Here is a 21,299-nt window from a genome sequence, read left to right as displayed (position 1 = left end):
TTTGTCGCGATCGTTTCCGTTGTTGCTGGACGCGCGTCAAGCGCGCGGAGCCTGCAACGAATAATTGTCGAGCCGGGCGTCGTCCTCGCGCACCAATTATGACCGCTCGAGGAAGTGAAGCGAGCCGAGCTCTCTATAGCATGGCCATGCAGTCGCGCCGCCGTGCGCGTAATGAAAGGGTTAACAGCTTGCCGCGAGACGTAGAGATGACGCGTCTGCTGTTGTCTCCCCCTCGCGTTATTTCCGCAAAGCATGTACGGCTCATAGAAAGCAAAAAACAGCGCGAACCACAGGACAGAGACGGACTGAGTGCTGACTTGCAACCAAAGCTTTATTCCGTACAAGGGAGTATAACATACGCACATTGATCGTGAAAGGATGCGAGGGAGAGGACAACATTGATATATGTTAACAATGTGCGTGTGTATATACTCCCATGCACGGAATAAAGCTTGAGTTGTAAGTCACACTTGGTCCGTCTCTGTCCTGTGGTCCCGCGGTTGGCGCTCTTTCTTGCTTTCTGTGAACATGTACCAACCGGCCCAAATAAGCATCCTACTGCTGCCTGCACTGACTCAGAGTGTATACGAAGTTTAAAGGGTCCTTGCAACACTTTTTGAACACTGTCAGAAAATGGTGCCGATCGGTAGTCGAGGCACTTGTGACCGTGTGAGCCAAATGTTATAGCACTGCACGAAGCGGAAAATTTGATATTACGTTTCACAGACAGCTAGAAATCGCTCGCTCTTCCCTCGGCAAATTACGTTGTCAACGGATCCGACTATGTCAACGTTTGGAAGGATGCGACCGTTGGCTGATTTGATGATCGCGAGAACGCGCTCACGGTCACGATACGCGCTGACGTTGCTTCTTCTCCCTTTTTGTCACCCCCCCCCCCTCCCCCCTGTGCAGCTTCCAGTGCGTTCGTCGGGACGAAACAAGAGAAAAAGCGCGTGCGATGAATCCCTTTAACTCGACTCTTACTTCGTGGAGGATTGAAAAAAAAAATGCGGCAATCTGTTCGTGAGACAGTAAACACCGATAATGAAATCATTTGATGATTACTTGGAAAAGTTTTGCAGGACCCCTTTAAATCTACACAAGCATGGACGGGTGCAGAGCACGCACATATCACCGATGGTTAAGGCAAAAGAGAGACGGACAAGGAATCATGAGATGCGCAAAGAACTAGGGCCGAATTCACCAAGCTCTTCTTACCTATTTGTCGCCTTCGCTAGTCATACGTCCGGCATCAAGACTGGCTCAAAGTTTCTCGCACGAAAACTTCTAGCGTAAGATGTTTCTTTTGTCACTTCGGGCCCTCATTACTTCTCGGACCGAACATTGTGAATGTGTGCGCATTAACGCGGGTGAATGCATCCACGTTTCGCAAGACATTAGGCGAAATGACCAGCAGGGTTGTAACCATCGGTGATGTTGGATCGAAGGTTTCAACAAGCGCTGACACAAATCAATCCCTTGTCGAAGCGTCGGCTCCGCAGACATGCCCGCTTTCAGTCACTTGCATCTCGATCTCCGTGCGTACGCCTCTGTTTGATTTAGATGTGACGCTCAGTTGTCACTTAGCATTTATTTCTAAATATTTATGCTGTTGATGATAACGCGTTAGTTATACATATCGACACAAATGTACCTCTATTTAATGCTGCCCCTGCATTTTGTTTTCTGATTACACATAAAGAAACGTTGCTAAAGACGGCGTCAAAAGTTTAGAGACCACTGCTTCTGAGAAAACTGTATTCTGCACATGCTGTTTTATAACAGGCTGGAATTCTAAATTTAAGGCATGCTTGCCGAAGTATATACAGCTTTGATGTTCAACTTTTTCTTGCGTATCGTGGTCTGTGAACTACTGACGCCGAACATAAATGTTTCGCTGTTGCACTATACGCGCACAGTCGTTTACCGGCGGGCAGCGTCAAGTGGGAAGACCAGCTTTTCCCTGCCTACCCGATACAAATCCGAATTACTTTTTTCCCCGCTTGTATAACAGGAAAAAAAAATCAATCATTACTGCTGTCACATACAGAGTGGTACAGAAAGATTCAGCCTGGTTGCTGAAGCAGAAGGACTTGCAGCGAGTCTGTTAGAAAAAGCCTTTGTATCTCGTTCGCATGTCTACTTATAAACGGCATACAGGAGATAGAAGACCGCTATGCGAATGTGAAATATCTTTTACACTCTGCCGTAATGTGACTGCTGCCTTGTCGTTGCAGGAAATACAATTTTCGCTTTTTTGCAGGCATTAGCATAAAGATAGTGTGTGTGTGTGTGTGTGTGTGTGTGTGTGTGTGTGTGTGTGTGTGTGTGTGTGTGTGTGTGTGTGTGTGTGTGTGTGTGTGTGTGTGTGTGTGTGTGTGTGTGTGTGTGTGTGTGTGTGTGTCAAAGTATCGTGTTAAGAAACGACACAGACAGCACCCTTGCCTCTGGCCGGCTGTTCTATTCTGGTTCTTCTTCCTCCCCTGTCCCTCTAGACTTCGATCCATGGTCCCACTCTTCTCTACTACTATATGCTACTCTATATATTCTATTATATATATAATATCGTCCTCGTTACACCCCGGTAAACCTTGCGGCGTTGTATGCGCAGCGGCTCAGTCCGAACTCACTGCCTAGCGAACGCACTACGTGAGCTCGCTTGTCGAGTTTCTAAGGACTCTTAGGTGGCTTGTTTTTCCTTGTAGGTAGGCATAAAGTTAAACGAAAAAAAAAAAGAGAGAACAAAAACGAAACGAGAAGTTACGTCAAGCGCCGTCTTGCTTCTTATCATTTGGTCCGGACTGCGAGGCAGAGCTGGCCTCTTCCGTCCTTTTAATTAAGCCCAGCGGAGACGACTCCTAATGGGCTTCCAAGATCCCTTCCTTTTAATGTCGACCGCCAGGCAGGCCGGCCGGTGCCTTCTCTGCGCGGGGTGCCGCTTCGTGCCCGTACACTGCGCACCCTTTGGTGCTGTCGGCTTTCTTTCTTTCTTTCTTTCTTTCTTTCTTTCTTTCTTTCTTTCTTTCTTTCTTTCTTTCTTTCTTTCTTTCTTTCTTTCTTTCTTTCTTTCTTTCTTTCTTTCTTTCTTTCTTTGCGTACGAGTTTCCGTAGAGCAAGGCCACACCTCTTCAGCCCACTTTCTCTCCCGAGTGAAAACATGACCGAGTCAAGTTTGCGACGGCCACGTGAGACTTCCTTCCTCCTTCTCCTCGTCTTCCTAATTTCTTTCTCTTTCCTCTTCTCACTTTCATTCGCTTTGTTTTCTGATCACTGAGTAGTATTCTTCTGACCGAAAATTCTATACTTCTGTAGCCACGAGAGAAACTAAAAGCAAACAAGACGAAAACGGCAGAGGGTTGAGGCGCACGAGCGCTGCTCTCGTCTTGTGCGCTTCGCTTTTACTTTCTGTCACGTCTCACCAACAAGTTCAAATAGTCACCTTAGTAAACCTGTATAGCGTCTTTTATTTCTTTGTTCATCGCTCCGTAGTTTCACAAGTTCCTTCATTCTGTTGTTCTCGTTTTTTTTTTGTCTCCGCTATAGCTATGTTTGAAGCACACTTGAAGAATGTTACGGACTCTCGCTCAAGCTTTCTTGTTAAGTCTCGCACGCGGGACGACCCTCTCTTTGCGCTCTTCCAGTAGCACACATGAACACAGCTTTGGCTTGCGAAATTATTCCTTTACTTTTAACCCTTTTTTTATTGTTATTATTGGAGCCTTCAGATATTGGAGCAGTCGCGTACTTCCGCGTTCTTTCGGTTTTTCTTTGTTTATTTTCATTCGTACAACTGCGCACTCGCATCATAAAATACACTCAAGTGGAAGACTGAAGCTTCACTTTCTCTTCTGTCTGTAGCAGTTGTCGTAACTGCAGTAGTTTTCTTTCATTTTTTTTTTTACAACGCGTACTTGTCATTAGCCATGTTCGTTGTTGTTACCAGACCTCATGTACGCCACCTGCCCACCACGCGCCAGGGGCGGCGCCAGGATTTAATTATTGGGGGCCACGCACGACATGCGAGTTCCCTCGATGGGGAGGGGAGTGTGTGGATCTCTCGTATGTCGTCTCCTGTTTTCTTTTGTGTCTGTGTTTCCTGCGCTACAAATCGTTTCAGGCGCGGAACGTATGCGTAATATTTTGACTACAGTGAACTAGAATATACTCTAGTTATATATTCTAGTTCACTATAGTTTTGTCTATGTTTGCTCTTGGAACGAAAAGGGGGGGGGGGGCAGTCAGCAATGTGTGAGAGGGGGCTCCTCTTTGCGCCATCCCTGCCACGCGCATACACATATAGTCTAGACGCTCATAGACACGTCTGTTCGTACAGTTCCTTGTGCTCCGTTTTTCTATTCATGGCTTCCCCTCTTCTCTGAGCCAGGCGGACGTGATGTATAGAGAGCGATAGACGCGACTTTATTCGACCAAAGTATTCGGGCACGTAGGTACCATGGTCTCCGCACGACCTCATTGTTCTCTACGTTCATGACTTCATGGAGTTCCACGTTCCGGCAAAGAGACATATATTTCCTCAACCTTTCTCTTTACGGGCATGGCACCCGTCTCTTCTGCAATCCTCAACAAGAGGAATCAACCGCAGAAGAGACAACGACGATTGCAAACCGGTTGTGGTTTTCCGCTAAGCCTATACATCTTAAAGTGCACTGCATATCTGGTTGGGTCTCGTAGGATAGATCTGATGATGACGATGATTTGGATCTAATTTCATTTCGGTTTAGAGCATCACTCTTGGTGTGACGACTAATATATCATTCGCCACCCAAAGTTGACTGTTCGGTCGGTGTTTTGATGTTGACCAACTGTATCTTTTTTTTTTCTTTTGCTCACAGGGGGCCGCGTACTTCTGCCGGCTCCCCGAAAGCTCTGGTATTCTCGTGGAACTTCGCAGCAGGTAAGGTTTCACGACATTCTTCAACGTCATATTGCAGCGGTACTGCACGTGCCTTGAAGTTCGCACGTGCAGTTGAAGTTGAAGTTCGCGAACGAGAGACATATGTCGGGGTGGTGCACTGGAGGAAGACAACCGCCATATTGGCTGCTTATATTGGGAAGCGGTCGTTGGGAAGCGGTCGTTGGGAAGCGGTCGTAATCCTCGTGTCTGGACGCCGTAAATATAGTTGTAGCAATATATTCCCGTCTCTCTCTCTCGATATGCGTAGAATTCAAAGGTGTAATCCGAAAAAAAAAAAGGAGCATGACGTTGTCAGCTTGTATGATTATTGCGTGAAGCATGCAGTCATCACTATTCAGATGCGCGGGTCTTGTGCAACCACTGAAAGCACCTGTCTGCGATCTTCGTTTCGGTCTTCCCTTTATCTCTTCATTTTCTACTCGCAAACGTTGACAACGGGACGGCTTCTATACTCTGTTATTGCAGTATTTACGTTTCTTTAGACTTTTTTTCTCGTATGCCATCATTTCTCGTGCGCACTCCGTTAATATTTCAGCGTATATACCATCAGTTGAACCTCGACGCGCTTTTAGCTGCGCGCGTTACCGGCCTTGTTGTATCGACTTATTTCTCGTGTAGCGCTAGTTCACGTTCTCCTCGTGTACTAGATCACATTTTTTTTTTTACCTCGTCGTTTGTTTGCGAAAACCCCGGAAAGCCGCCACGTGCCGGTGTTTTGCAGCATCTATAGTAAATCACGGAGAGTGAAGGCAGCTACACGAAAGCTAGAGCAACCAAGTCAAGGCGAAGTAACTTTGAGGTGAGGTATATACGTACTTTTTAAAATCTTTTTTTCCAAGAGGTCGAGTGTATACACAAGGCTATAGGTCCACGGAAAAGGCGACGTGCGCTTTTGAGGATGAAGCGCGGCTGTGTTGCTACGGAAGTTCGTTAAGGCTTCGCCGAATGGGTTTGCTGTTCATCCCGGGCACGCAGGTGCACAGACGCGAAGAAAAAAAATAGAGAGAAAGAGAGAAAAATAAAAGGATACGAAAATTGGTTTAGAAATCAGAAAAGCCGGCTTTAGGCGTACAGTCGGTGCTCTGCTTGTTGTTTTTGTTCCTTCTACGAAATCGAGCTGCCGGCTTTCTTTTTTTCTTTCGTTTTTTCTTTTTTCTTTTTGAATGACGATGTTGTCACTGGCAGGCGGTCACAGTTTACGATTACAAAAGAAAAGCAGCTACATATTAGAACGGATTAGACGAAACCCCGATAAAAGATGTATCTCTTTTCCGGAAGAGCAAACACTTCTCCGAAATCCGCTTCCTGTGTGTATTTTTTTTATCTTCCTTTATTACGTCGTTTTCTGTTTTTTTTCTGTCTGTTGTGGCACGTGTGCGGGAAATTTCTGCAGTGCGGCGGCGGTGCCGGTATAACTGACCTTACATGAAAGTGATGGTTCACTCTGCAGGAAAGACATGCTTCTAAGATTAATTTCAATTGAATTCGACTCGTGTGTCTCGTGATCAATGACGCCTTCAGTGCAATTTTCGATTCGGGAAATCGCGGTATTTTGCCGATACAAGTCGACAACGGCGCGACACTGCGAACGTTACCGATTTCAGCCGCCCTCGTATGTCAGGTGACTTGCACAGGACGCGGTGTTGACGGTATCCAGCACAAAGCGGCTGCAGCTTGAGACAGGCAAACCGGGAACAGCACAACTTCGCCGCGTTGTCCTGAAGCTCCACGGGTCGTGTTAGTGCGACGTAACATTTTGAACGTGATCGCCTGAAGAGTTCTCAGCAGAACCAGTCAAACGACAAATAGACAGCTTTAGAATAGTGTACGTAGCGATAGCGTTCGTTGGGTACGGTACGCTATTTTCGTAACTTAACGTGAGTACCCAAGAGAATAGCGTAGTAGGACGCATGCGCAGTGGCGACAAACGCTAAAACAAAGCTGCGCGTACCATATTTTAAAACTGCCTAATGTCTTCTCGACGTCATTTCCTACAAGGAGCTTGATCAAAGAAGTCCTGACTGATCCGCAAACGGCAACGCTCGAGTACATATAGGCTTACGTCGTATACGGTCTGTATTCAAAAAGTGGCAGTGCTTTCCTCAAGACTAACGGTTCCGAAACACGCAACGTCTCCTATACGCAAGATAAGGTTCCTCCTTCGCTCGCCACACGCGACTTGGCGCCACTGGCGGTATATGGAATCGGGCGCGTTATACTAAAGGTTCGATGAGTTATGAGACTTGCAGCTCACTTTAATTTTTTCTGTGAATTTTCATTGTTTAGAAACCATTGCTTTAGAAAACACCTTGCGTCTTTCGTTAACTAGCGTCTTTTTCGTTTTGCTTTAGAAACATCTGGCGTTCTTTCGTTTTGTTTTTACAAAAATCTGGCGTCTTTCGTTGGTTTATTTCATCAATCAACGGCGTTTTGAACAAAATTTTTATTGTTTAATCACGCACAGGAGAAATCTCACTAGGCACTACCTTGGAGGTAAACAATGGCTACTAATGGGAATGAGAGACAGAAGAAGTCGGCTTTTAGCTAACACTTACACTTCTACAGAGACAGAAGAATTCGGCTTTTAGTTAACGCGCACGCTGCGAATTTTTTATTGTTCAACAACGCACAGGAGAAATCTCCCACCGGCACCACCTTGGAGGTCAAAGGGTAAGACTTGTTACTCACTACTACGAGCACGACGGTTAAACGCCCGGTTCCTTGTATGTATGTACGTCCAATGCACTTCCTTCATGTTGCTGCCACGCGCGTGCGCGCCCCGCAAAATGACGACCCGGGCTACAGACAGCGTATATAGGTACACTTCCGCAGCCAATTACGAGCGAGATAGTATATGAGCTGCGCACTGTGTACATGTAATACAGAGACAGGTAACCCACGCGTTCGCGCCAGGAAGTGAGCACGTGCGACGCCGTGTCGGTGTAATTGCTCCACGACGGTCTGGGCGCGATCTAAGAGGCAACACCCCGTCGAGGGCGCCGAATGTGTGGCGGTGTCCGCGGTGCGCGTGTACTGTACGCGGCGCCGGCGTGAGGGAGCGTCCGCGACGCATTAGTCATAGCGCCTATTTCCATCGCTTGCCTACGCAGCCCGTAGTCTGTGGCGAGTTTGTAACGCCGTCTCGTAAGAGAATTGTGCAGCACTGTCGAAGCTGGAGATCTGACATCACCTGCCGTGGTGACAGATAATATCTGTACAGCGTATGGCGAGAAAATGTGTTGCTGATATGCGCGTACAAACAACGTGTGCAACCACTGCGTGTAGTAGTAGTAGTAGTAGTAGTAGTAGTAGTAGTAGTGTAGTTATTGGTTTTGTTATACGTATTATAAGCATGATTCAGCGAGAGTACGACGAATAGATAAATCTATGCACACACGCAGAGGTTTGCGTGCGTGCGTGTGTGTGTGTGTGTGTGTGTGTGCGTGCGTGTGCGTGTGCGTGCTGTGCGTGTGTGTGTGTGTGTGTGTGTGTGTGTGTGTGTGTGTGTGGTGTGTGGTGTGTGTGTGTGTGTGTGTGTGTGTGTGTGTGTGTGTGTGTGTGTGTGTGTGTGTGTGTACACGTGGCCACTCTAGGTCCCCTAACGATTCACGAACGGTGTCTCAGCAACATTCTATTTTCTTTCCCTGTGCTCTCAGTTACCTACATATTAGAGGCCTCCCTGGCCTGCCTGGATACTTTTCTACAACTGCACCTTATAAATAAGTAAGTACAGACGAAAAAAAAAGTGGCCTGAGTTCCGTGAGGACCTGAAGGCAAGAATGCATTTCCTTCGTCATCATTCAAACAGCTACGCCGCCGTATAACCGGCGTCTCGTGAAGCAATGCCGAGTCGGCCGCAGTTGCTAAATTTACGCGCGGAAAACCCGCGCGCCACGCGCGCCTAATGTGGAGGAATTGTTTATTTAATACTGTGATGAAACAGGCGGGCACGTAAGCCTGTACTGCACTCAATTTCGTAATCTTTTTTTCCTGCTTGTCTAAACGCTCCTTCATGTGGCACAGACTACACGTGAACTTGTGCTTATTCTAGAACGCCCTTGTGCAGAACGCCACGAGAAATTAGCTCACGTTTGGCTGGTCAAAATTGGGTGCCGTAGCTTCGTATGCTAGCGGGAGAAAGCGGGTGCTTGCACCCAACGCTATAAACCTTCGTACTAGGACACCATCTCAAATACCTAGATCTCATTCGCTATAAAATGTTTCTTCATTCACGTTTCCAGTCTCTTTTCAGTCACTTGAACGTGTTCATAGACCAGCACTCAACAAAAACTCGTTATGATAAACGCAGCACGCAACTGCCGCGGCAGTTTAATCTGACAACAGTTCGAAGGCATAGGTAAACATGATAACGGTTGCCCTTTTACAACCGGCTCGTGACAGTAAGGAATGACTGCTCGTCACATCAGGGCGGGCCGTTGCGCCGATCCTCACTGCCTTTCATTCGTAATCATGCGAGCCGCCATTAAATTTTGCAGCCGGATATCTCGGAGCACGGACATGCTAGAATAATTCTTCCAAGTGGGACGGTGCAGAAACGCGACTGCCTCCAACTTTTTCAATACGAACATATCCGCTTATTGCAGTCACTAAAAAGTTTAGTATCCAATCATAGTTAATACGGCGACTGACAGTGATGATTATCATCTCACTTTGTGCCCCCCTTGATGCACATTATTTATAATTGTTTTCTTCTCGTAGCTTTATGTTTTTCTTAAAATTCAGCACTGGGAGGTACGAGACGACCACCTTCGTAGATAAGTTTTGTATCCAGGGGGACACAAAGTTAGCTGACAATTAGTGCTGTCAGGCTCCCAATTATCTAGGATCGAATTTTAAGAAAAAGCGTAAAGCTTAATTTTGATCGCCCCGCCACGGTGGTCTAGTGGTTATGGCACTCGACTGCTGACCCGAATGTCGCGGGATCGAATCCCGGCCGCGGCGGCCGCATTTTCGTTGGAGGCGAAAATGCTTGAGGCCCGTGTACTTAGATTGAGGTGCACGTTAAAGAACCCCAGGTGGTCGAAATTTCCGGAGCCCTCCACTACGGCGCCCCTGATAATCGTATCGTAGTTTTTGGGATGTAAGACCCCAAATTAAAGATTATTATTAACTTTAATCACGCCTATGTGGTATAGGATATGTCAGGCCACGTATATGGTACAGGATATGCGGGATATAACTGAGCCGCTGCACATGAATTTCCACCCTTATGTCACTCTGCCGTCTGCGGTAAATTTGGCAGCCCTAGGGAAAACTCAGGCGTCTTCATGCGTTAACATTGGGGAAACCGTGCCTAAAAATAAGGCAAGCGCGTGAAACGAGCCAGCTTAAAGTCGAATGGAACACGCCAACTGAAGGCGCACCTCGCTCACTGTATGATAACGACGGGGAAAAGTGAGGTGATTTCCATTTTTGAAATATCTGAATGTTAGCCGAGCACGGTGCCAGTCGGTTGTGAGAAGCAATAACCAAGTATGCCCGCAGCCAAGAACACCTCACATGCATATACTCTAAAGTGGCGCTTTGATGCAACGTTGCTGCTTTCACATTCAGCAGCCCACCACTCGAGTAAGCAGTGGGGGCTGGTGTTATTCTCTACGCAGTTACCCCGTCGTTTCGACCGACGAGCACTGTTTCGAGGTTTGCGAGGTATGCCAGTGCGCGCATAGGCCCTGCCGACGTCACGCGTTCAACACGAACGAATGCTTGCTGCTCTGCGATTCAATGTATGTCGCCATATGTGAAACTAGCAGGGCTTCTGTGGCGGCGTGGATCTTCACTTGAATTGCTTTCGTCAGCAGTGCCGTTATGTGCGCACGCATGCGCAGAGGAGTGCGCAGAGTGGGAGCGGCGTCCTGCCTTCACCATCATTTAAGGGGGAGGGGGAGAGGCGCCAAGTCAGCCCCATATTTTACTCAGTTGCCCCTATCCTGTCATTGTTTAAGGTCAAGGTTTATGGTCATGCAGGCTCTTATTGCGATAGCAATTACATAGACACTCTCGGCTCATTTTTGCCGTCGCTGTCATGTCCCAGATATGTCTATGTATGTATATATAAAAGAAAGCCATAAAGAAAAATAAATCAGAAGAAAAAAAATTGGACCATCTCCCGAGGACCCTGATGGGATGTGAAGCAGCGCGTTGCGCACGCGTGGCGTCACCGGGTGCTGCGGTGAGCGCTGGAAGATTCATTTGAAGCGAAACTCGGTGTAGCGTTTACTTGTGTAAACTTTTGTTTGAACGCAGACACGTTAAGCGTTGGACCCGGCAGCTGCGGGCGCTCCGGCGGGTTTTGACGTACGCGCGCACCTGCGAGGGAAGCGTTGACGTATACGCCCAGCTGCGGCGTGACCTACTTGCTGCAGCACCTCGCGTTGCCTCGCGTTTGTACGGAGGGACAGCGTTACACAAGTCAAAGAAAAAGATTTCGAAGCGCGCGACCAGGGATTCGAACCTGCGACCATTCGCTTCTCAGCGTGGAGCGAAGGGTCGCAGGTTCGAATATTCGAACGGTTCGAATTCGAAGGGTCGCAGGCCGCGTTTCTAGTAACGTTGCGCGCGTCCGACCTTTACTTTGCCCTAAAAGGTGTGGTCGCCCGTGCTCGCGCGCTTATCTCGTAAGGGGAGGAGCTTCGTACATCGTGTGCTTTCACCGCAAAGTTTGCGTTGAAGCTATAAGCCCCACTAAGGTCACTTCGCTCGCTGCAGCAGCTGCGTTTGCGAAAGGAGTGAGCTGCTACCTAAAGAGCCAAAGTAGGGGCTAGCTGGTTGTGCGTAGTCGACACTTGGAGCGCGCTGCTCAACCACAAAAAAGTAACAACTGTGACAGTTAGTACGCGCTCGTCCTGTGTGTACCTAAGCGTTCTTTTCGTGCGTTCTCCTTCGTGTTCGAGCACTGCAAGCGTCGAGCTATGAAATATGTTTGCGCTCACCCTTTGGGTGTTCTTTTCATGCGTCATTTGTGCTTGAGCAGCGCGCTGCAAGTGTCCAGCTGCTTGCCGTTCTTCGTGGGACATTCCACTCTTGCTATCGCATTCATTGCTTCGCCTTTGCGGCAAAACTGTGACTTTTTTTTGTTTTTCTTTCTTTTTTTCTTTTTTTGCTAAATGATTGGAGAAAGCAAAGACACCGCTGTACTACAGGGTGTATATAAAAAAGATGGTTGATCCCTCCGTCATAGGAATCGGTATAACACGAAGGTAAACCGTAAAACGAACCTTTGCGGTAGCTTTGTGGTAACGGCCGGACTAGAGGAAAACGCAACGCGCGTCGTGTCTCCTATCTAGCCTGGCCGCGATTTTTCTCGGGGCGAGCGTAAGCGGGGAACGCGGTGTGACAGCCAGGCGAGGCAGGCGCGCGTCGGAGGGCTATTTTTAATATGTATGAACGCTATGAGTGCGGCCGAGCTTGGGCTAAAGTCGCCACCTCGAGGTGTGTTAAGGTGCTGACAAAATTGCACGTCTATTCGAATTTTTGGGCGATAATGACTTCCGAGGACCCCTGACGTTGCACTTAAAGAACTGTTTCACCCCCAACTTTTACTCCCAGAAAGCCGGGTGCCAAAGGCAGGTTGTTGTGACCAGCAGGTCATCACTTCATCTTGATCGTTGCATCCATTGCAAACACGACCAATCGGTAGAGGGGTACAGAATGGGAAGGGGAGGTCGCTGCAGTGTAGCTTGGCTGCCCCTGATGGAGTACCCTGCTCACGCCCAAGCGTATGCGTTTTTTGTTTGTTTGTTTTTGGCAGTTTTTTGCAGATTTCGTTTCTTTTTCTTTAACATTTTTTTACTGTGCGTTATCTTTCCTCGAGAACATGCAACCTTCAGGTCTGTCAGTATATATAAAAAAGGACCATTCGATCAAGCTTGCTGGCCGACTGTATAGGGGAAGTTGGCGATCGAGGCTATCTTAATATAGCCGTTCTTTCTATTGTGGAGCCCCGGCAATGCTTTGAAGAGTTGGCCGTCTCTAGCAACAAAACTCAATGATATAGCTACACAGTAGTTGTAGGTCGTCGATATTCTCTTCGCGGACGTAGCATGATACCGCCTCAGCTCTTCGCTTAATTGGTGCATTTGATGTGCGTTGCTTTATACTGTTGGTCGCGCTGAGGAATTGGTCCAATAAGTGGCAATTTTCCTTTAATAACGTTATTAATAAACAACAGAGTTTATGTCCTCATATTCTGGGAACGGCTACTCTGTTTAACTTCGTTCATATCGTGACAACGATACCGTATAATGTCTGCATAATGTCTAAATTATTATACTATAATTAGTAAAGAAAACCGGAAGGAAATACAGGGACGCAATATTGAAGTTCACGAAATGGCAAAAAAAAAAAATTACCGTGCGCTTTTTTGTCTATAATACGAAGCTGTGGAAAGAAATCCTTACCGATTTCTCAGACGGATACTTTCTCAGCTGGCAGACAATTCGCCATGGTCCGGGATTTTTTATTCTTGCGACTAATATTAAAGCAGCTGAAATGCTTTATTTCTTAGATACTTCGCATGGGCTTCCCTCTGTAGTTTCGTGCTGTAAAAGTGAAGAAGAGTTTTTTTTTCTTTTTTTTCCTTTCACGAACTTCCCGCCGCGTTACGAGCCTCGGCGGGACTGATGTACCAATAATGGAACCTTTCCGCGCGCCGGTTGTTGTAGTTGTCTTGCGTTGCGTCAGCAGCCGTATAACAGAAGCCATTGGGCTTATTACGCACTACCCGTGTTACTCGTGCACCGCCAGCTGCGTAGCTTTCGTCTGTGTATACTGTACCCGCTCTATGTAAGACAGGTTCCCGCATCCATTCGAGGAACATGCACCGTTTCTCTCCTATAAGGTCTTGTTCGAAGAAGAAAGCAGCAATGGGGACGACCGTTGTTTGTGTTTGCCCTGAGAACGCAACCAGGTGGCGGCTGCCGAGTTTCTCCGATGCGACGCGTCTTGCGGGCAGGTCCTCGGGATACGAGTGTGTGGTCCCTGCAGTGTTGTGTGCGTGTGTACACAACTGCGGGGGCTTATGACGTATACGCGCCGGAAGCGAAAGGAAGGGCCAGAAAGGCGCGGCCTAAGTGCTTCTGTCCACCTTTCCCACCACTCCACATTCTCTCTCGCTCTCTTCTTACTCTCTTCGAGCTACCACTTCCTTACGTAAATACGAGGCTTTCTTGCTCTCGAGTGTATGACAAAGGAAGGCGGTGCCTCTAGTGGCTAAGGGAAGATGAGAGAAGCAGGCCAGGCGGAAAGATATGGGCTGCCTGTACTGAATGCCGGACATTGGAAGCGACCGTTATGTCCTTATTTGTATTTTCTCGGCTTTTGTTCGCGCCTTTCTTTTCCATCTCGCTTATATTGTCTCTTGCAGCGACGAGTGTTGATTGCAGAAAACAAGTAAGAACTCGAAACACGACCTCTCGTTTCTTACGGGAGATTTTTTTTTTCTTATCGTCTTGTCATTCGTAGTAGTGCCGCAATGCCGCCGCAGGAGTTCCATTTCTGCAGTAATGTTCAAGAATGGCGCTGCTTCTCTCAGTCCTTATCTTGAAAATAACAGGGAAGGAAAAAAGACTAATGTATGTCGTTGTGGTACAAAGAGATGCATGTGATAACGATGCAGCGCTCTTGAAAATGGCGAGAGCGGTGCTGCATGCAGTGTATCCTGGTGTTTGTCGTTCTCGTTTGTTTGTTTTTCTTTTTTTTTCCCTCAAATCTCGTATTTGTATTTGTCTTTTTTTTATTTTCAACAGTGCCTAATGATTTCGATTATGCTTACCCCTCGGGAGTTTCCCGGGGAGACTTTAGAAGCCGGGAGTGAACAAGCGTTTTGTTTTTTATGCAGTTCTTCAGTTTGTTTTTGCGCGCCTCTCTTCTCTCCGCCCTTATTTCCAATTTATTTATTTCCCTTTCCCTCTCCACCCTAGTGTAGGGTAGCAAACCGGCTGTCTCAATTCTGGTTAACCTCCCTGCCTTTCCCTCATTTTTTATATCTTTCTGACACAAAGTCACGCCTTTGACTCTCCCGTATTGCCGGAGCCACTTACATGCTACGGCAACTATAGTACTTCACGACGCACAGAGATGTTGGAATCTGCAATGTTATGACGAGCTGCTTTCTGACAAGCATTTCTTTGACCGGTCTGCATATCACGTTAGTGCGCCGTTCTTTTTGTCTTGTGAATACGATCTCTATAGATAATTCATATAGACAAATATATGGCCTTCGATTTTACTACTCTCAAAACATTCTGAAGGCGGGAAATTTGAGCTTGTTGGCAGTCAACAAAAGTTATGAATTAATTAACTGATTGATTAATGCTGACCTTTAATCATGTGCTTTGCTGGAGCTCCTCCTTCGTTGGAAAGCTTGTTGTATATGATGCTAGAGTGACGTCCTGTGTTCCGCTGAAGATCTTCGTATCGCTTCTTACCTAGGTACATACACTTCAGATAAATGAATACATGGGGGATTGAAGCCCTTGGTACTGTGACAGGTACCTGCTCCTAAAATATCTTAACTACATGTTATCTGATTAAACCAACCGTCCATGTGGTGCGCGAGGCTGACAGTAAGTACTGAAGCACCGCTTTTTGAATAGCTGGATATCGAGCACTTTCGTTGTAAAATACGTCACTTACATAGACACCTGCCGTTCTCGGGTAGCCAAGGACGGCAGTGCGGGAAGCCGTTCCTGAGCAGCTGCCAGCGCAGCGCTGTGAACTTCCCGGCCACACTACAAAAGTTTGCGAGGACAAATTTTGGTTCCTATAAGTTTCCATGTTATCATAAATGTTGGCGGGAAATTTTATATGCGTTGACCTGTTCCCCGAAGGTCTGTAGTAGGTGGGGCGGTCTACCGTTTTTCGTAATTTTTTTATGCTAAATTAGCGATACATAGAGGGTTTTCTTTTTCTTCTTATAGGTGATTACGTTACCGTCTCTGAGAATAGATGCGATCGATGAGGCCTTACCGCTACTGACGAACGTCACCTCTATACAAGCTACGAGCGTTCGTGCGGCATGCTTAGACGTAAATAGGCTTTGTCGTAACGAACTGCATCGCTTTTGTAACTCGCAGAGAAGAGTCGTATGGAGCGACGTGCATCGGAAAAGATGTTATGTGAAAGCCGCTGAACGACAGCAGGCGCGATCCTTGTTTGTGCCGTCACGTCCAGTTACGTCGCCAATATTGACAGCGCTAAACTAGATTAGATCGAAAAGAAATACCTTTCATGTCAGTTGACGTCCCAAGTAGCGCCATCGATGCACGTGTCCTCCGTTTACCTGCGACACGTCCGACTTCGTTACAATGTTTTACAACACGTTGCCGCGCCATTTACGTTGTTTCGTTTACCTGCGTTATCTTATTATATTTTTATTGCGATAGCAATTATATGGACGCTTTCGGCGGATTTTTGCCGTCGCCTTCATGTCCCGTATATGTGTATGTATATATACATAGAAGCCACAAATAAAAATAATTGAGAAGAGAAAATTTTCGAAGCGCGACCGGCGATTCGAACCTGCGACCCCTCGCTCCGCAGCGCGCTGCCTTAAACAATTAAGTAATGCGTCATTCATTCTCCAGGCTACTGACGGCAGAATACAAAAGCACGCGGCGTTGGATGAAACGCACGGGACGCCACACGTGGAGAAATTAAAATTATGCGAGACGCGGGCCATGCTGCATCGTTGCCCGCGCTGCGTTTGCGTCGTATCGCTGGCGACCCGCGCTAGTTTTCCATTTTGGGCTTGTAGCGCCACGCTACCCGTGGCCAGTCGGCCAGGGAAAAAGAACAGTGTCCCGTGGCTCGTGGTGGCGCGAGCTGGTGGGAACGCTTTGGCTCTTGTAGGCTTATGCCACAGTAGGGAAGAAACGAGACGGCTGAACCAGTATTGCAGTATATATCTTACACCGTGACCAGAATCCTGAGCACGGTGTAAGAATATTCAGGTGTTGACACTGCGCGCGCCTAAGCGGCCAGATAATGTTCGGTCATGGGTCCATTGAGCGGTGCGCCATCTAATGGCTCGAGGCGGAGACCGCCCGCGAGTAGCCGAACCACGGTGGTGCTGCGTCATCGCCGCCGCGCTCGCCGTGCCCTCTCCTGTTACTCTCTCGATTTCGCCCCTCGACGCCGCTTGGCGGATGCACATTATCCAACAAAATGGCACAAAAAAATGCACGTTATCAGCAGCATGCGCGTTGCTATGGAGACGACTGCCCCGCTTTTAGTAGCGCCCTCCAAGGCGGCGCCGATGAAACTGCAAGTCATCTGATAAGAACCCGGACATTATCTGGACGCGCGTGGATTGCGGTTTCCCATGCGTTGGGGGAAGAGTGTCATCACCTGAGTATATTCTTACACCGTGATCCTGAGGCTAAAATTAGAGCGCAAACGCAACAAGATACTCACGAGGAAAAGAAACGTACGAGGCAAGTGCTGACTAACGAATGCTTTATTCTTTCATGCGTCAATGCCCAAGGCAACGTTACCGCACATGCGCACACAACAGTAGTTCTAAACCAAAACGTGTAACAAGGATGATAGTGTATTAGATATGTGAAGACATCGCCCGATCCCCGTCGATTGAGCTGCCCTTCTACTGCTCTGATTTATGAGGAAGTGGCTTTCCTGGAACGTGCGCAGTTCTGATATTCTACGCATGATATTATTGGTGTGGTTATTGGTTATCTTTGGGGGGGGGGGCACGGTCTTGTTGTTAATCTTTCTTACCCATATATATCCTTAGTGTTTTTGTAATAAACATTCAGTTCTTAGACAGCCCCTGTGTCGTCGTTTCTTTTTCTCGTCCTTGTTCCGTTTGCGCTGGCCGTCGTCAGCATCAAATTATATTTAGATGGGTGCAGGGACAAAGAAGTAAAGAAGAAGTCAGAAGGACAAAGGAGTGCGCATGCGCTGTAATTTTTAGCCTCAGGAATGTGTACCAACTAGGCCCAAATGAAGTTTCATTTTTGTGTCCAGAATCGACGGCAGCATGGAACGCGAGCCGTGGCTGCACATGCCACTGCCAAGGGCTCCTTTATTTCCTTCTCTTGAGGTCGCGCTCTCTCCGGTTTTGTTCGCCGTCCAAAAGAGGGCGCTGCAGGGTCCTGGGAAAACGCCAGCGCAAAAGTCCGAGTGTGGCTTGCGTTCTTCGCATGCGCCCTGGCGGCTCGCAAATTTCCTGGGTCCCCAATTCTAGAACTCTCTAGTGTTTCGCTGGAGTTGGACTGTGCGCCTCCGACTTGTGCTTTGGCATACAGGGCGTGTTCGACCGTGCTCGCACGCTTATCTCTTTAGGGGGAGTTTTGTACGTATTTTGCTTTCACCGCAAAGTTTGCGTTGAAGCCATAGACCGTGTGTGTGTGTGTGTGTGTGTGTGTGTGTGTGTGTGTGTGTGTGTGTGTGTGTGTGTGTGTGTGTGGTGTGTGTGTGTGTGTGTGTGTGTGTGTGTGTGTGTGTGTGTGTGTGTTTTTACCTATTTTTGTCCAAGTCTTCGTCAATTTTTTTCTTCACTTTCCTATCTCCTTTCCTCTTTTTCTCCTCTAGCTTCCTTTCCTCTGTCTCTTCCCTCCTCCCGAAAGAGCAGGCAGGCGTTGTGCCCCTTCTGGTGGCAGTTGCCAGCTTGCTCTCTCCCTCTTTTCTCTGTGTTCTTGTGCTTGTATGTATGCAAATCAAATAAATAATTAATAAATAACACGAAGATCACTTTGCTCGCTGCAGCGACCGCGTTTGCGAAAGGAGCGAGATGCTAGTTAGAACAGCCAAAGTAGCGGCTAGTTGAAGTAACAACTGTGACAGTTCGCGCTCGTCCTGTGTATACCTGTGTGTTCTTTTCGTTTGAGCAGCGCGTTTTCTGTTTGAGCAGCGCTCTGCAAGTGTCGAGCTGTGACAGTTGTTACTTCGCACTCGCCTTGTGTGTTTTCTTTTCCTGCGTCCTTTGTGCTTGAGCAGCGCGCAGCAAATTTCTATCTGCTTGCCGTTCTTCCTGTGGCATTGCAATTTCTTGCTATCGCATGCATTGCTTCGCCCTTGAGGCGAAACTGTTGACGTTTTATCAATGGCCGATCATCCTGATCTACGCATTACGTCACTACATCTGCCGAGCAAGCTGGTAATTTCTTCAAGGCGGAAAGTAGGGCTCGTTGGTATCGAGAATAATAGGACATGATTACTAGCGTAAAAGGAGACGGGAACATGAAGAAGAACACAGGACCACGCTAGGACACAGTCATCATCCAATCCCTGTTTCTATTTTTTCCCCCGCAAGCTGTAGACAGCTTGTCACGGTCCTCAGTATACGCTCGCTGTTCAGCTGAAAAGTTACGCAGGTTGCTTATTGTGCGCTCCATACGGTGCCATCCAATGCAAAAAGACTAGTAAAAAATGGATGTTGAAAGCTCATTTTTAAGTCCGGCTAAGAGAAAACTTGACCGAAAAGCGGTTGTTTAGGAATACGGGCTTCAGACGAAACACATTCTGTTTTGAAATCTCTTATACATTCTCCTCCCTGCTGTCATGTCGCCGAAAGCTCTGATTCTTCAGTGCGTTTCGTGCGTTCATGTGAGCGTATACAGCGTGGTAAGCTCTAAAGTGGAATAATACCAGGCTAGAATCCTACGCGAAGACCTGCTGACTAAATGTATGTATTAGCCGTTCGACTCCATACCCAACCCATACACCGCGATACAAATTTAACTGTTGGTGTTATGCCCACTATTGTCCACATTTAGGCATCAACTTTTGAGGTTACACAATACGTTGCACCCTTGTGCATTCTGCCCTACTTTATCGTGCTCGTCCTCGGCTACTCGCGTGGCTATGTGCACCCGTGAATGCGTGCGCCGCAGTTGTTCGTTCGTTCTCGTTGTATACGCTGCCAATTTGACACTATACACTTTCACTACGCGCAATATACAGTTTGGACTCACTTAAAAGTTATCACACCGCTCAATTTCTCGATTCGCTTTTCGTCTCCTATAGGTTTTCACGAGCTGCATACATCTGAGCGCGTCTATCGCAGGTCCACCAAAGTGTCGTCTTTCACGAAGTTTTGTTGTCGGCGGCTCTTCTTCACTCTCGTTATGTTGAATGGATTAAGAAGGCTTTACTCCAAACCTACAGAGGAGGAGATGGCATTGAAGGCGAAAAGCTGCAGTCTGTAGCTTGAGTTGGCTTTGACAACCGTATACATACACTTCACGTGGCAGCGTGCGTGCGCTCAAAGGAACCAGGCCCGTAGCCAGGAATTTCTTTCGGGGGAGGGGAGGGGGACTTGCTGATACCATTGACTATTTGAGAAAAACACATATTTTTATTATTTACTGTTGGTAAAAACACCTACTTCACCAAAATTTCGGGCGGGCCCGGGCCCCTAGCCCCCTCCCCCCCCCTGGCTACGGTCCTGAAGCATCCATAGGTCGCCTGAACAGCGGCCCGCCCCTTTTGGTGTATACACGTACGAATCACCGTTTCTTTGAGCTCATGACAAGTTCAACCTTTCTCGCACCAGCAATCCTCACTTTTCTTCCTGCGTTTTGCTTAACGTAAATGACTTAATTACTACTGCGTTTTACCTCGTGCGCCTTATTTTCTTTTCTTGTACCGTTTCGCTCAATACTTTTTGCATCGGGACCCGCTGTACGCGCCGCACTGTCATGCAAACGTAAACAAGACCTGGGTCGATAATGTGCGCACCCCAGTGCGCGGGCGCTGCACTATCAGCGAGGATGACGTATGTACAAAGAAGGTAAAAAGCCAAGCAATAAGTATACCGTCGTGGGTGGCGTTGTTTTCTTCCCGAAGGGCCGTAAGAGAAAAAAAAGAAAGTCAGCCAGAGGCTAGCACTCCCGTATGTAGTCGCGGTTCGTTAACAACTGCGCTTTGCGAAGCAAGCTTGGCTCTCACCGCAGATCGATGTTACGGCAGTGGCAGGTCTCCCTCTCCACCAATTCTTTCCCTCCTCCCCCCCCCTACCTATACCACCACCTATCGACGCCACTTCCTACCCTCTACACCCTTCCTTGCAAGCACGGTGCGCGATCGCCCTCTTCGATACGCAATCCCTTGGATAACGAGGGCTTGGATCATACAAAGTAGCAATGCTGTGCTAGAACAAGCCAGCATCATTTTACAAAGAAAGAAAGAACGAACGAAAGAACGAACGAACGAACGAACGAAAGAAAGAAAGAAAGAAAGAAAGAAAGAAAGAAAGAAAGAAAGAAAGAAAGAAAGAAAGAAAGAAAGAAAGAAAGAAAGAAAGAAAGAAAGAAAGAAAGCAATTCACGGCGTAATACGTATAGAAGAAAACCTATACACATATTTGAGGGCTGAGCAATTG

General features: G+C 47.5%; 1 protein-coding gene across 1 annotated transcript in view; it reads left to right on the top strand.

Annotated features, from left to right (window-relative positions):
• LOC119390079 (rap1 GTPase-activating protein 1) overlaps window positions 1–21,299 on the top strand; it is a 376,410-nt gene that overhangs the window by 62,649 nt on the left and 292,462 nt on the right. The window contains exon 2 of the mRNA XM_049414651.1: window positions 4,854–4,915. The gene's annotated coding sequence lies outside the window, so the exon portion shown is untranslated. The remainder of the gene's footprint in view (window positions 1–4,853; window positions 4,916–21,299) is intronic.

This window comes from Rhipicephalus sanguineus, chromosome 4, assembly GCF_013339695.2.
Source record: "Rhipicephalus sanguineus isolate Rsan-2018 chromosome 4, BIME_Rsan_1.4, whole genome shotgun sequence".
NCBI lineage: Eukaryota > Metazoa > Arthropoda > Arachnida > Ixodida > Ixodidae > Rhipicephalus > Rhipicephalus sanguineus.
The sequence above is the reverse complement of the archived record's forward strand: the minus strand, read 5'-3'. Positions and strand labels throughout refer to the sequence as shown.